This window comes from Nelumbo lutea, chromosome 6 (genome assembly GCF_056320005.1).
Source record: "Nelumbo lutea isolate HS-2025 chromosome 6, American lotus-T2T, whole genome shotgun sequence".
NCBI lineage: Eukaryota > Viridiplantae > Streptophyta > Magnoliopsida > Proteales > Nelumbonaceae > Nelumbo > Nelumbo lutea.
This window is the reverse complement of record NC_142689.1, coordinates 535,518-550,838: the sequence shown is the minus strand read 5'-3', so window position 1 is coordinate 550,838 and position 15,321 is coordinate 535,518. Positions and strand designations below refer to the sequence as shown.

The following is a 15,321-nucleotide window of genomic DNA, read 5'->3' as shown; positions in this document are numbered from 1 at the left end:
ACTGTTTTAGTCCATACAAGGGGCTCTCCACCTTCTGCACTAATCTTGTGATTTTGTTCAATAGGTGTGTCAGCAGGCGCAACACCCAGCTTTCCTATCTCTTCCAACAAATCAAGAACATACTTTCTTTGAGAAACAACCGGTTCTGGGGGACTGTTTTAGTCCATACAAGGCTTTATTCAGCTAGCAAACCTTCTTTCTTATTTCTGCACTATAAAATCCAAGAGGCGTTTTTAACAACTGGTTTATTTCTGCACTATAAACTTTTGAAGAGCATGTAAACTTCTTCTTGCAAGTCTCCATTGAGGAAGGCGTTTTTAACATCTATCTGAAACAAAGGACAAGAGTAACTGGCTGCAAGAGATAATAAAACTCTGATAGTGGCCATCTTTGCTACTAGTGCAAAAGTCTCCAAGTAGTCTATACCATATGTCTGAGTAAATCCCTTTGCAACTAATCGAGCCTTATACCTTTTAATGGAACCATAAGCATTATGCTTTACAGTAAACACCCATTTGCATCCAACCGGTTTCTTCCCTTTAGGTTGATCAACTAGTTCCCAGGTATTGTTTCTCATAAGGGCATCCATTTCTACCTTCATTGCATCCTTCCATTCAGGAACTGACAAGGCTTCCTGCACTATTCTAGGAATGGGAATATTAGCAATGGATGCAAGAAAGGACTTGTAAGAAAGAGACAGATGATCATAAGACAAGAACTGTGAAATACAGTGGATTGTGGATGAGATGCAACAGCATTTGCCTTTACAGACTGCAATGGGGAGGTCAAGGTCATTCAAAGGAGGTGAGGGCTCAACAAAAGGTGGTGAAGGCTCAATAGTGGAAGGTATCTCATCTGTAATAGAAGATAAAGGAACTGTGGTACCTGGACCTGGATCCACAGAAGGAATTGGGGCTGGCCTAGACTGCTAATGACCAAAATCAACCTGCCTCCACCATCTGTAATAGACTCTCAAATCCCGGCACCTCTAACAACCCTTCCCATTACACCCCTCTTCACTCAATGGGATAGGTAAAGGAACTTTTGATGAGTTAACCCCAACCTCACTACTCTCCCCCTGAGAAGAAACCCTAGGATGATAAGTTACATTCTCAAAGAAAGTGACATCCATAGAGACAAATCTCCTTCCAGAAATACGTTCATAGCAACAATTTCCCTTTTGACTTTGTGCATAACCAAGGAAAATACATTTTGAAGCTTTAGGATCAAATTTGGAACGGTGAGGGCCAAGAGTCTGAACAAAGCATGTACAACCAAAGGTTTTAAGAGGAACGGTAAACAACTTTTTATCAGGATATAAAAGAGTGAATGGAGGTTTCATGTCAAGAACTTGTAAAGGAATTTGGTTGATGAGATATACAGCTGTAAGAATGGTCCCCAAAAACGTATAGGCACATTAGAGTTAAACATGATGCTTCCAGCCACCTCCAATATGTGCTTATTCTTTCTCTTAGCAACCCCATTTTGCTGATGTGTACAAGGACAAGTACTCTGACGGATAATCCCATGGTCAAGAAAATATGAGGCTACTGGTTTTGCGAAAGTAAGAGCAGGACCACTAAGGGAGCAGATAGTGTAGGATTGCCCTGGGTTGGGTTGTAATCTGTAACAGGTTGCTTTTTGTTTAGTTGTTTTTGTTTTGTTTTCTGTATTGAGGATCCCCTTCATGAGCTATTGTACTTTTTGGTTGGGTGTGTGCTTTCTTAGCAGCTGGGCAAAGTTAATGAAATTTTTGTTGCTAATAAAAAATGTTGTTTATGTAATTAGGGGTAGTTATGTCTTTTCATCTTATTTTAATTCACCCTAATATAATAATGAGTGGGGTAGCCGTCCACTCTAACTTTTTGCTCTCATATTGTGTCTCTTCTCCTCTTGACTTTCTGTCTATCAAACCTACACATGCAATCATTTGTAGAGATGCAGAGCAATAACTTTTGTTGTTAGTTATTTATTGTGGTCCCCACTGCTGCTGTTAGTTAGTTTTATATTTGTTGTTGGGTTGTTGTTAGGATGTTGTTAGCAAAGTTAGTTTATTAGTTATTTTGTTATTTGCCTATGTAAACAGTAGGGACTTAAATGTAATTATGATCTTTTAATGTTATTATAAATAGATGAGTGGGGTGGCAGATATGGCCTATCACTCTTTCTTCCATCTTTCTCTTCTCTCTTCTTTCTTCCTCTTTCTTCTTCTTCTCTCTTCGCCAGTTTTCTTTCTTTTAAATCTGCATCAAGAATTGGATTGATCACAGTCCAGAATTGTCTACTTGGTATCAAAGCAAGATCTAGGGCTTCTCATGTTAGTCTAATCCAGCCGACCACATGAGAATTGCCTAAGACCGGAAGTTTAGAAAGACCATTCCTTTCGGCTGATTCTTGGAGGTTACCATAAGTTTTTAGCAGTTGTCCAAAGATTGGAGAATGTTCTTGGTAATCAAGAAGAATCAGAAAAGGTTAAAGGGATCAAGACTAGGTTTTGATCAAGATTGAAGGTGGCGATCAGAATTTTCTGGGTAAGTTTTCATCTCTTCTTGAGGCCAGCAGCAGTAAGAGATAAGCTGGACTTATCTAGAAGGGGCGGCTGAGCTTCCTTTATTTTCTCAGTTTTTTTCTAGGGCTTATTCTTAACCCTACGACCAGTTTTGACTGTGAGCCTTATTTAGAGGGTGCGGCTGAAAAAAATCTGACTTTGAACCTTTTTGGAGGGTGCGGCTGAGAATTGTTGTTGTTCTCACAAGGTTTTCTCCAAGTGTCCTTAACCCTAAGATCAGACCTGATTTTTGACGGGTTCCTAAACCTGTTTTATCATTTAAAATTGCTTTCTGAGTGAATTCTAGACTTGTTTTCAGCCTCCAAATCTGTTTTTGAGGAATCCCTTTACTGAGAACTGGTTTCTCTTGGTAAACCTACTACAGAAATGGCAGGAGCTGAGTTTAAGACTCAAGGGGAAGGTTTTGTGGGGACCGGAAACGTGGGGGGAAACAATTTTCTGATCACTACTGTTAAGTTTGATGGTTCTAACTACTTGGAATGGGCTCAGTCAGCCATGATGGCGATTGGGGGCAGAGGGAAGTTGGGCTATGTGAGTGGAGATGTAAAAACACCAGCCAAGGAAGACCCTTCATATGCCAAATGGGTTCAAGAGAACTATTTGGTCATTTGATTGTGTGACTCTATGCAGCCTCATATTAGCCGAAATTATTTATCGGCAAAAACAGCAAAAGAAATTTGGGAAGTGATTTAGGAAACCTACTCTCAGCCTCTCAATGTTGCTAGGGCCTATGAACTGAAATGTGAAGTAAATAATCTCAAACAAGGGGAGAAACCGATTTCAGTTTACTTTTCAATTTTGAAATCATTATGGCGTAAAATAGACAATCTAGAAACTATTGAGTGGGAGAATCAGAATGATGCACAAACCTATTAAAAACAAGTTGAGACCAATAGGGTTTTTGAATTCCTAGCTGGTCTGGATTCAAATTATGATATTGTGAGACAACAATTACTCACAAGGGAGAGTGTGACCTTATCTCAAGCCTATTCTTTAGTGCATAGTGAGGAAAGTAAGAGAAAGGTAATGTTGCAGTTTCAGCCCATGGAATCAGCCTTGACAGCCGTAAAACCGAAATTTGGGGGTGACAAGGAAAGGGACACAAAGGAGGATAAGGACCTAGTTTGTGACCACTGTAAGAAGCCGAAGCACACTAAGGATACTTATTGGAAACTTTATCCTCATTTAATGCCAACAAAGATCAGAAATAAAAGGGGGAATGCCAATATGGCTATGACTTACTGATGGTGCTTCATCTTCCAGCACAAGAACCACATCCCTAGACACTTTAGTCGTTGTCCGGGCTGCTCTGACTCAGTTAGAAAGTGAAGTTCGTACTTCAGCTCTGTCATCTCAGCCACCAATTACTCCCACCTGGCATTTGCTCATTCAGGTACATGGGCATCAGCATATCATGTTTCAAGCCCAAGTAATAATGGACATTGTTGGGTCATAGATTCAGGTGCATCTGACCACATGATAGGCTTATCTTCTCTATTTACTACTTATTGCTTATCCTCTTGAAGAGATAGAGTATCCATTGCTGATGGGATCTCTTGTTCCCATTTTTGGGAATAAGTATCCATTACTTATTCCTTGTCCTCAGTTTTCATGTTCCTAAACTTAGTACTAACCTAATGTCAGTTAGTAGCATCACTAAAAATCAAAACTGTTCAGTAACTTTTTTCCCAAATCAATGTGTTTTTTAGGATCTAGAGACAAGGTGATTGGGACTGGCCGTGAGACGAATGGAATCTAACTGATTGGAGGGTGTCTACATGGAGAAGATAAAGAAGTTGAAAGGTCGTTTGTTTCTCAGTCTGTGAGTCAAATTATGCTTTGGCATAATAGGTTGGGTCATTTGTCTTTTAAGTCTTTAAGAAGTCTATTTCCCAGTTTATTTGAGTTAGTCCAAATGTCTAGTTTAAAATGTGAAAGTTGTCAACTACAAGTTCTCTAGAGTGTTCAATGTCTGATTGGCCTTTAACCTACTTGGGTCTTCCGTTAGGAGCTAACCCAAAAAAAAAAGTCGATTCTGGTATCCAATTGTGGAAAAGTTTGAAAAGAGGTTGGCTGCTTGGAAAAAAAGTTACATTTCAATAGGGGGTAGAGTGACCTTGATTAGGCAACACTTGCTAGTCTTCTGGTTTATTTTCTTTCTGTATTCAAGATACCCTCAAGGGAAGCCAAGAAGCTAGAAAAGGTAATGAGGGATTTCTTGTCGGAGCCAGGGGAAGAGAAGAATGATCATTTGATTAGGTGGGAGATAGTCAGCAGGAGTAAGGAAGAAGGGTGATTAGGATTGGGAAATCTAGTTCTTAAGAATGAAGCTCTACTAGGGAAGTGGCTTTGGAGATGGCCGTTAGAGAGAGAGAGGTTGTGGCACAAGGTGGTGAATAGTATTCATGGCTGTTTGCAGAACAGTTGGGATGTTGGGGTATCTCGACAGGTGACTCTTGCAACACCCTGGAAGGCCATTCACGGAATTCTACCCCATTTTCTCAATATGGTCAGGTATGATGTTAATTCTAGACATAATATTCTTTTTTTGGAAGACATTTGAGTGGGCAACCAACCTCTTAAAGACCTTTTTCCCTCTCTTTACCCTCTTTCCCTTTATAAGGAAGAGTCGGTTTCCAGTTTTACTTCCTACTCAAATTCTTCCGTGGCCCTAAACTAGGATTTTGGTTTCTATAGAGGGTTATGTGATGATAAAAGTGCTTGTGTTTCAGTTTTATTGTCTTCACTTGAGTCTATTTGTTTAGATCCCCTCAAACCTGACACAAGAATTTGGACCCCTAACTCGAAAGGTTTTTTCACTTGCTCCTCTTTCTTCAAGTCCCTTTGTTCCACTTCTACACCTCAGAATTTCCCAATTAAAGAATTTTGGACTAGGCCCATTCCCCCAAAGATTGTTGTTTTTTGTTGAGAAGTTTATTATGGTAAGATTAACACCTTTGAAAACCTACAAAAGAGAAGATCAAATTGGTGTTTATCCCCTAATTGGTGTGTTCTTTGTAAATCTCAAAATGAGGACTGCCGCCACTTACTAATCTCTTGCTCCTTTACTACAGCTTTATGGAATTGGATTCTTACGTTGTTTGAGTGTAGGTGGAACCTGCCATCTGATGCTAGCTTGTTGTTTAGTCCGTATATTTTTGAATGGCACACAAAGAGAGGGAGAATTATGTGGAAGTGCATAAGAGCAACTTTGTTGTGAACAGTTTGGGAAAAGGAACACCAGAATCTTTTGTGAAAAAGAAAGAAATTTCTCAGAAGTTAAAGAATGTATTTTGACAAGGGCAATTCAGTGGCTGAAAACTCTAAAGATCTTTAATGCATACTCTTTTGATGACCTATGGAGAAGCTGGTTAGCAGTGGCTAATACTTCTACCAGGAAGGACAGACGTGGGGTTGAATGGATGCCACCAAAGGAGGAGTTTATCAAGCTGAACTTTGATGGAAGTAGCCAAGGAAATCCAGGACCTTCAGGCTTAGGAGGAGTGCTGAGAAACAAAGATAGTAACATTATATCTTTGTACTCAGGTCCTATGGGTGTGGGAGACTCTTTAAGGGCCGAATTACTTGCTACTATACAAGGAATCCAGCTTGCAAATCAGCTAGGCATAGAGCATATGATTATTAAAGGGGATTCCCAAGTGAGAGTGGGTTGGCTTAAGGATCCGGACACTGTAATTTGGGGTTTTAGAGATCTTCTCAAAAAGGTTAAATGGTTAACAAGGAATATGACAATCAGAGTTCAGTGGGTAGGCAGATCAGCAAACTCATTGGTTAATTCACTTGCAAAACAAGGGGTTCTCCGAGATAACTTTATTTTGGGCTTCAATGTAATTTCTTTTGTACTTTAATTATGTAACTAGCTTTAAAGGAAAGGTCACATCTTGTGCTTTTCCTCGGGTTGCATGTAACTCTTATTTGCTGGTTTATTAAAATTTCACTCATTTATCAAAAAAAATGTGAAAGTTGTGAACTCGCAAAGCATTGTAGAACAACTTATTCTTTGAGCAATAAAAGAACTATTCCTTTTGAAATTGTGCATACCGATGTTTGGGGACCATACCATGTCACTGCTACGGGAGGGTATCGATACTTTCTACTGTTTGTTGATGACTCTACACTCGTTTTTCATGGGTTTATCTTATGCACTCTCGAGATGAATTCCCTACTCTAACTCGGAGCTTCCATCAAATGATCCTAACCCAGTTCGGAGTCAAAATCAAGGTTTTCAGATTAGATAATGCCAAAGAGTATTTTGCAGAACCCTTGACCTCATATTTCCTTGACCATGGGGTTGTTCATCAAAGCACTTGTCCCTGCACACCTCAACAAAATGGGGTTGCTAAGAGAAAGAATAGGCATATATTGGAGGTAGCTAGAAGCATTATGCTAAACTCCAATATTCTTATATGCTTCTGGGGGGATGCCATCCATATAGCAACCGTGTACCTCATCAACAAGGTTCCTTCCTGGGTCTTAGGCATGAAAGTTCCATTCAGCCTCTTGTATCCTAATAAAGACTTATTCACTATTCCTCTTAAAATCATTGAATGTACTTGCTTTGTTCAGATTCTTGGACTTCATCGTTCTAAGTTTGACCCTAAAGCTTCCAAATGCATATTTCTTGGGTATGCACAAAATCAAAAGGGATATTGCTGCTATGAGCCTACGTCTGGGAAATGGTTTGTTTCTATGGATGTGACCTTCTTTGAGGATGTTCCCCACTATCACAAAGTTTCTTCTTAGGGGAGAGTAGTGATATGGGTTTACCCACATCAGAAATTCCTTTACCTGTCCCAATCACTAAAGGGAAGTGTAATGAGGAGGGTTGTCAAAGTGTAGGGAGTTTAGAGTGTTTCATAGAAGGTGGAAACAGGTTGATTTCGGTTCTCAACAATCCAGGCCAGCTCCAGTTTCCTCTACGACTCCAGATCTAGGTACCACAGCTCCCTCACATCCTACTTCAGATGAGATGTCTCCTACTACTGAGCCTTCACCTCCTTTGGATGATCTTGATCTTCCAATTGCTATCCGGAAAGGGAAACGCCATTGCACTTCATCTACAGTACATTGTATTTCTCAGTATCTGACTTATGATCTTTTGTCCCCATCCTATAAGTCCTTTTTAGCATCTATCTCTACCACTCCCATTCCTAGGACAGTGCAAGAAGACTTGTCAATACTAGAATGGAAGGATGCCATGAAGGTAGAAATGGATGCTCTTCTCAAAAATAATACATGGGAATTGGTTGATCAACCGAAAGGGAAGAAATCAGTTGAGTGTAGAGTGGTGTTTACAGTAAAACATAATGTTGATGGTTCTATTGAGAGGTATAAGGCCAGATTAGTTGGAAAAGGGTTTACACACATTTATGGTATAGACTACTTGGAGACCTTTGCACTGGTAGCCAAGATGAACACTATCAAAGTGTTATTGTCCATTGCAACAAATTTCTCTTAGCCATTGTTCCAAATGGATGTTAAAAATGCCTTTCTCAATGGTGATCTGCAAGAGGAGGTTTACATGGAGTTGCCTCCTGGATTCTATAGTACAGAAGTAGGGAAGAAGATCTGCCGATTGAATAAAGCCTTATATAGATTGAAACAGTCACCAAGAGCATGGTTTGACAGATTTAGACTAGCTCTTGGAAAATTCAGCTATGCCCAAGCCCAATCAGATCACGCCCTTTTCATTAAGAAGACAGACTCCTCCTTGACTTTACTTGACAAGGAGTGATACCCATGAGATTAAATCCCTTAAGCAACTACTTCACAAAGAATTTGAAGTCAAAGACTTGGGAGAATTACATTATTTCTTGGGTATTGAAGTAGCTCGGTCCAAACATGGAATTTTTGTCTCTCAAATGAAGTATGTTCTTGACCTTCTGAAGGAAACTAAAATGCTAGGGATTAAACCAGCTGACACACCAATTGAATAAAACCACAAGGTTAGAGCTGAAGGTGGGGAGCCTCTTGAAGACAAGGCTATGTTTAAGAGGTTGGTAGGGAAATTGCTTTATCTGTCCTCACCCGACCAGACATTTCTTATGCAATCAGTGTAGTTAGCCAGTACATGCATTCTCCCACGACCACTCATTTTCTTGTAGTTGAGAGGATCCTTGCTTACTTGAAGAGATGTTCAGGCAGAGGCATACTCTTCAAAAATAATGGTCACATGAAGATAGAAGTATACACAGAAAACAATTGGGCGGGGTGTATTGATGATAGGAGGTCTACTTCTGGGTATTGTGCCTTTGTAGGGGGCAACCTTGTTTCTTGGAGGAGTAAAAAACGAAGTGTTGTAGCTCGTTCCAGTGCTGAAGCAGAATACAGATCTATGGCACATGGTGTGTGATGAGTTACCGCTCACCTCGGAAGCCCCTTCGAGGGTGGCTTAACCTCTTGAAACAGAAGATGAGAGGGAAAGGGGAAAGGTAGGAAGAAAATGACTCAGAGAGAGAGATGAAAGGGATATTCATTTACGCCACTTATTACATGATCAGGGCCTTATATAGCTGGCCTACATGTATGCAATCATGGAGAGAATATCTTCTGGTGGCAGTGTAACTAACTCTGGGAGGCTCCGCTGCATGTCACGCTAGCCTCTCTGTCTTCTAGTGAAATGCTACTCGGTGGTGGCCTTCTCCACTCCTATAGTTGGGTTCGGAGGGAGTGTTTGGGTCCCAACAATTCCTCCCCCCTTAGCATTGACCTTGCCCTCAAGGTCTAGGTTTGGAAACCTCTCATTCAGCTTAAGAAAAGGTTCTCAAGTGGCATCATCTGGAGGAAGCCCAGCCCATTCTACCTTGGCTTCTGGCACAACATGACCACCTCATCAAACCCAACGGAAATCCACAATTCTGATAGGCTCCGTGTCAATGTCCCCTTCTTCAGTGAATTGGGGTAAGTTGGGTGAGACAGGTGTATGATTTCCCACCACCTTCTTAAGAAGTGAGATGTGAAACACTGGATGAAGCTTTAAGGTTGCAGGGAGGTCCAACCAATAAGCAACAAGGCCCACTCTCTCCAAAACCTTATAAGGCCCATAATACCTGGGTGCTAGCTTGTGCCAAGCCCGTCTTACTACCGAGATCTGGCGGTAAGGTTGGAGCTTGTAGAGAACACTGATGTGGGCCCCACAGCTATGGTCCCACTATGTTCGTAGGGTAGAATGTGTTCTAGTCATCCTAGGGTTAGTTGGTGGTCAGTTGGTTATTTCAGTTTTATTTTGTTCTATTTGTTATGTAAATACCAAGGGCAGATCTATCCTTTCCATATAATGAGCACAACCTATAAATACTAAATAGAAGTGGCAGTGGCAGAACATTCAGATTCTGTCCCTCCTTTCAACCCTTTTGTGTTCTACAGTTCTCTCTTCTCTTTCTCTTCTCTTCTCTACACTTTCCTTCTATTTTCGAACCTGAAATCTATTAGGGTTCAAGGCTGATAGCAGTCTTGAACTTCTACTTGGTATCAGAGCAATGTTAGGTTTCTCATGTGAGTCTAGTCCAGCCGACCACATGAGAACCATCTAGGGCTGGAAACTGAGAAAGTAGAGTTCGTTGACTGATTCTTGGAGATCGCCAGAGGGTTTAGCAGTTGTTGAAGACTTTCCACGGTTGCAAAGTGTCGGTGATCAGGAAGAATCAGAGAAGGCTAGGGTTCGGGTAACCTTGGAAGGCAGCGAACAACATTCTCTTGTAAGTTGTTTTATTTTCTAAGAGAAGTTCTATCAGAGAAGATAGGTTGGACCTATCTAGAAAGGGCAGCCGAACCATTCTAGGGTTTTCTTCTTTCTATCCTCTAGGGCTTAATATTGATCTTGCGGCAAAGCCTTGTGGTCTACCTGTGAAGCTCTTCTTTTTCTCAGCATTGATCAGTTTAGGGTTTCATATTAACCCTACTGCAAGTCTTATCTGTACAGTACTACTTGGAATGTGCGGCTGAGAATTTTTTTTAAGGACTGAACAAAACCCTAATTCTGGTTCAGCATATCAGATCTTTTGAGGGGTGAAAACTGTACGGACTGTGCTGTTGTGTTTGCTAATTGGTTTCAGATCAGACTTATACTGGTTTCATGCACATATACCGTGAATACAGATTAGTTCTATACAGATTTTTTATTGTGATTGATAGTCCAAGTGTTGTTCTTCGACTGTAGTAACCCTAATTTTTTAGACTACTAGTTCTTGAACTAAATGGAGTTTAAAAATCAGGCAGAAGGCAATTTTGGGAACAGCAGTTCTGGTAGTGTTTCTAAGATAGGTTTTCAGATTACAACCGTAAGATTTGATGGATCAAACTATTTGGAATGGGCCCAATCAGCCATGATGGCTATTGGGGGAAGGGATAAATTAGGGTATCTCTTGGGAGATGTGAAAGAACCTTCCAAGGGAGACCCCATGTATACCAAGTGGGTCCAAGAAAACTACTTGGTTATGACATGGCAGTGTAATTCTATGTATACTATACTCGGTTTTCTTGGGTTTATCTTATGCGTTCACGAGATGAGGTTCTGGCCCTGACCCAAAACTTCCACCAAATGATCCTAACCCAGTTTGATGCCAAGATCAAAGTTCTTAGATCTGATAATGCCAAAGAATACTTTGCTAAGCCACTGGCATCTTACATTCCTAATCATGGGGTTATCCACCAAAGCACTTGCCCTCATACACCTCAGTAGAATGGGGTTGCAAAAAGGAAGAATAGGCACATCTTGGAGGTGGCCAGAAGTATTATGTTTACCTCCAATGTCCCTATTCGCTTCTGGGGTGATGCTATCCTCACGGCAGTATATCTTATTAATCGAGTTCCTTCCCGGGTTCTTGATATGAAATCTCATTTTTCCCTTCTATACCCAAATGAGGAGTTGTTTACTGTTCCCCTTAAAACATTTGGTTGTACCTGTTTTGTTGAGCTTCTCGGACCCCATCACTCCAAATTCGAACCAAAGGCCTCCAAATGCATCTTTCTTGGTTATGCATGTTAGTAAACCCTAGCAGATTCTAGGTTGAAGTAGAGAAGAAGAAAGAAAAGAGAAAGAAGAAGAAGAAGAAGAAGAAGAAGAAGAAGAAGAAAGAAGAAAGAAAGGTTCGACCAGACTAGAAGAGAGTCAAAATCACACTCCCCTAGCTGACCCACTTGTATTTATTCAAAAACATAGAGTTACAAAAAAGACCATTTTATCCCTCATAGAAGATGGGACACATAACTTAAACTCAGATACAATAGACCTTTCACTCTCAAGTAGATAATCCAGAATGACCAAAATACCCCTGACTCGAGCATTCTAAAACTCCCCCTCAAGCTGGAGAGACGTTTGAAGGGCATAGTGGGCCGGGGCAATATGGGCTTCTGATGATCTCCAGTTGGTTTCATGGGCTACTGATCGACCTGTGGAGGAGTCCTCAAATTCGGGTAGGTCGGTTTGCTAGCTCTACGAAGGTTGTCGATTCTTTCTTCTTGCAGGCGAGCCAATCCCACCGCAGCCATGACAGTCATCGAGCGGAGAGCCCTCACCTCCAGACGGATATCCTCTCTGAGACCTCCCACAAAACATCCTACTAAGGCTTTCTCCGGCCAACTGTGTACCCTGGTCGCCATCCGCTCGAACTCGAGCTGGTACTCTGCTACCGTTCCAGTCTGCTTCAACCGGGTGATTAGCTCGTCGTAGTCCACGAACGCCGTCGGCCCAAAGCGGATGCACAAAGCTTCAGTGAACTCCGCCCAAGTTACCTGGGGATGATTCCGGCGACACCACTGGAGCCATAGAATCACGTCTCCTTCTAGATGAATGGAAGCGATGGAGACACGCTGGTGTGCAGGAGTTTCGTGGTATTCGAAATATCTTTCTACTCGGAAGATCCAAGGAATGGGATCTTTACCGGAATAGTTAGGAAAGTTGATCTTAGTGACTTTTCCGGTGGGGTAATCCCCTGTTCTTCGACTATTGAAAGCAGAGGCTTCCACTCCTGCTAGGTGACTGATCTCGCCGGGCTGTTGCTAAGAGACGAAGCTGGAGACGACCACTTTGAATTCCTTGAGTTCGTTCAACACCTGGTGAAATCCAACCTCAAGTTGGTCGACCCTTTCATCCACGGTAGTGGAACGTGACTGTGGCATCGTGAAGCCTGGGATTTGGATAGCCTGGTTCTGATACCAATCTAATGAGTTACCGCTCACCTTGGAAGCCCCTTCGAGGGTGGATTAACCTCCTAAAACAGAAGATGGGAGGGAAAGGGGAAAGGTAGGAAGAAAATGACTCAGAGAGAGAGAGATGAAAGGGATATTCATTTATGCCACTTATTACATGATCAGGGCCTTATATAGCTAGCCTACATGTATGCAATCATGGAGAGAATATCTTCTGGTGGCAGTGTAACTAACTCTGGGAGGGTCTGCCACATGTCACGCTAGCCTCTCTATCTTCTAGTGAAATGTTGCTCGGTGGTGGCCTTCTCCACTCCTATAGTTGGGTTCGGAGGGAGTGTTTGGGTCCCAACAGTGTGACTGAAGTATTATGGTTGAAGTCCTTATTTGAGGAACTAGGAATTACTTATGAGAAACCCTTGATGTTATACTGTGATAATCAGGCTGCTATTAGCATTGCTCACAATCCAGTACAGCATGATAGAACTAAACATATTGAGGTGGATCGACACTTTACCAGAGAGAGAGTTGCCTCCCAAGAAGTGTGTCTTCCATATATTGCCTTTGATATGCAGCTTTCTGATCTCTTCACCAAGGCAATTACAAAAGCTAAGTTGGAAACAGATTTACACAAGTTGGGAATGATAAACATCTATTCCCATCTTGGGGGGGAGTGTAGAGATGCAGAGCAATTACTTTTGTTGTTAGTTATTTATTGTGGTCCCCACTACTGCTGTTAGTTAGTTTTATATTTATTGTTAGGTTGTTGTTAGGATATTGTTAGCAAAGTTAGCTTAATAGTTATTTTGTTATTTGCCTATGTAAACAGTAGGGACTTAAATGTAATTATCATCTTTTAATGATTATTATAAATAGATGAGTGGGGCGGCAGATATAGCCTATCACTCTTTCTCCCATCTTTCTCTTCCCTCTTCTTTCTTCCTCTTTCTTCTTCTTCTCTCTTCGCCAGTTTTCTCTCTTAAATCTGCATCAAGAATTGGACTGATCACAGTCCAGAATTGTCTACTGTATCAAAGCAGAAATCTTGACTGATCCAATAGATTTTCTCCATATAGGAAAGGGGGCAGATCTAACTTTCTTGGATCTTCTTGGACTAATCAAAGGTAGGCTTTTTCTCTTCCTTTCATTCTTTTGGAGTTTTCTAGGTTCTCTAGTCAACTGCAGGTGTGTACCTGCATGCTTTTGGGTTTCTAGAGTACTAAGGTATCCCTATTGTGCTAAGCTGTGATGTATATGTGCTGATAGTGACTGATGGTGTGACTGTTGTGTGATTCTGATACCTGGAGAATTTTGGGCATGCAGAAGAAAACTCGTTTGATCTAGGAAGCTTGTGAAACCTGGTTATTCTCTATTTATTGATCTGTTATTGTTCTTAGGGGGGTTTCTCCCTGGACAGACCTGAGAGCTTGAGAAATAGTGGGTCGACTGGCAAGTGGTGTGTGGTCATTTGGTTGCTAGTTGTTGAGGATATTCAGGTGTGTTGGGTTCTGTTACACTGCTTAGTTACCTTGTTTGGTGATTATTGTGGCTGATGCCAGTACTCTTCTTATGAAGAATAAGCTCTCTTTTGTGACTTGGGAAGATGGCAAGTGAAGATACAGCTACATCATCTGTTATAGAAATCCAATTTACTAGCAACAATAGTGCAGATAGCATGTATAGTCCTACTTCCATACATCCCCAAATGGTTCAAACTATCTTGAATGAGCCAAAAGTCTTGAGGTTTTTTGTTGATGGGAGAGGAAAGACTAGTTACTTAACTGGAAGTATTACTGAACCCAATTGAACCTGCTATACCAAACATGAATTTGAACATTGAAACTGAATCATTTATGCGGTGCTGATGTGACAGCAACTTAACTTGAAATGGGAACACAACCAAATACCCTCTGAGTTATCTACCTTCAATTTTAAGTTTCCCCGTTACAAGAAAATCAATAACTATACATGTCAAAAAGAAGAGGGTACAGTATGTCTAAGGGGGAGACAGATTGACAGCCTAAATCTTCCAACAACTGAATTTACAACATAAATAGCTTCAAAAACAAAGTTAACTGCTCACCTTCAATTTTTTAATGCACAGAAAAATATATAAAAAACATTCGCTTGTATCCAGCAGCATATATTTCATAAGGTCTAAGACAATCAATTGACACCTTAAATGTTCTAACAACGGAATTCACAGCAAACATAACTTAATTGACATCTTAAGCTTCTAATAAGGGGATTCACGACGAGCCTAGTTTCAAATCAATTGACATCTTAAGGATACAACAACTGAATTCTCAACATAACCAATTTCAAGTGCGCACCGTGAAGGCTTGAATTCAGATTGATTTTTTAAGCATAATCAACTAAAATCTCGAAACCTATCTCTTCAGCTCAACTTTAAGCCTTTTTAAATCTTACAACTAAATTCTTCAAAACAAACAACAAACACGATTTCAATTACACCAAAATGTTTCCAGCTTTTTCTTTCTTTTCGACATATTTAACTCGGAGCTCCAGAACTTATCACTTGAACTAAACCAGAATAAACCCAAACGAAGTTATAATGAGAAAGA

The 15,321-nt window shown here is 40.9% G+C and overlaps 1 protein-coding gene across 11 annotated transcripts in view; it reads right to left on the bottom strand.

Annotated features, from left to right (window-relative positions):
• Positions 1-15,321, bottom strand: part of PDS3 (phytoene desaturase 3) — a 186,409-nt gene that overhangs the window by 170,446 nt on the left and 642 nt on the right. The window lies entirely within an intron of this gene.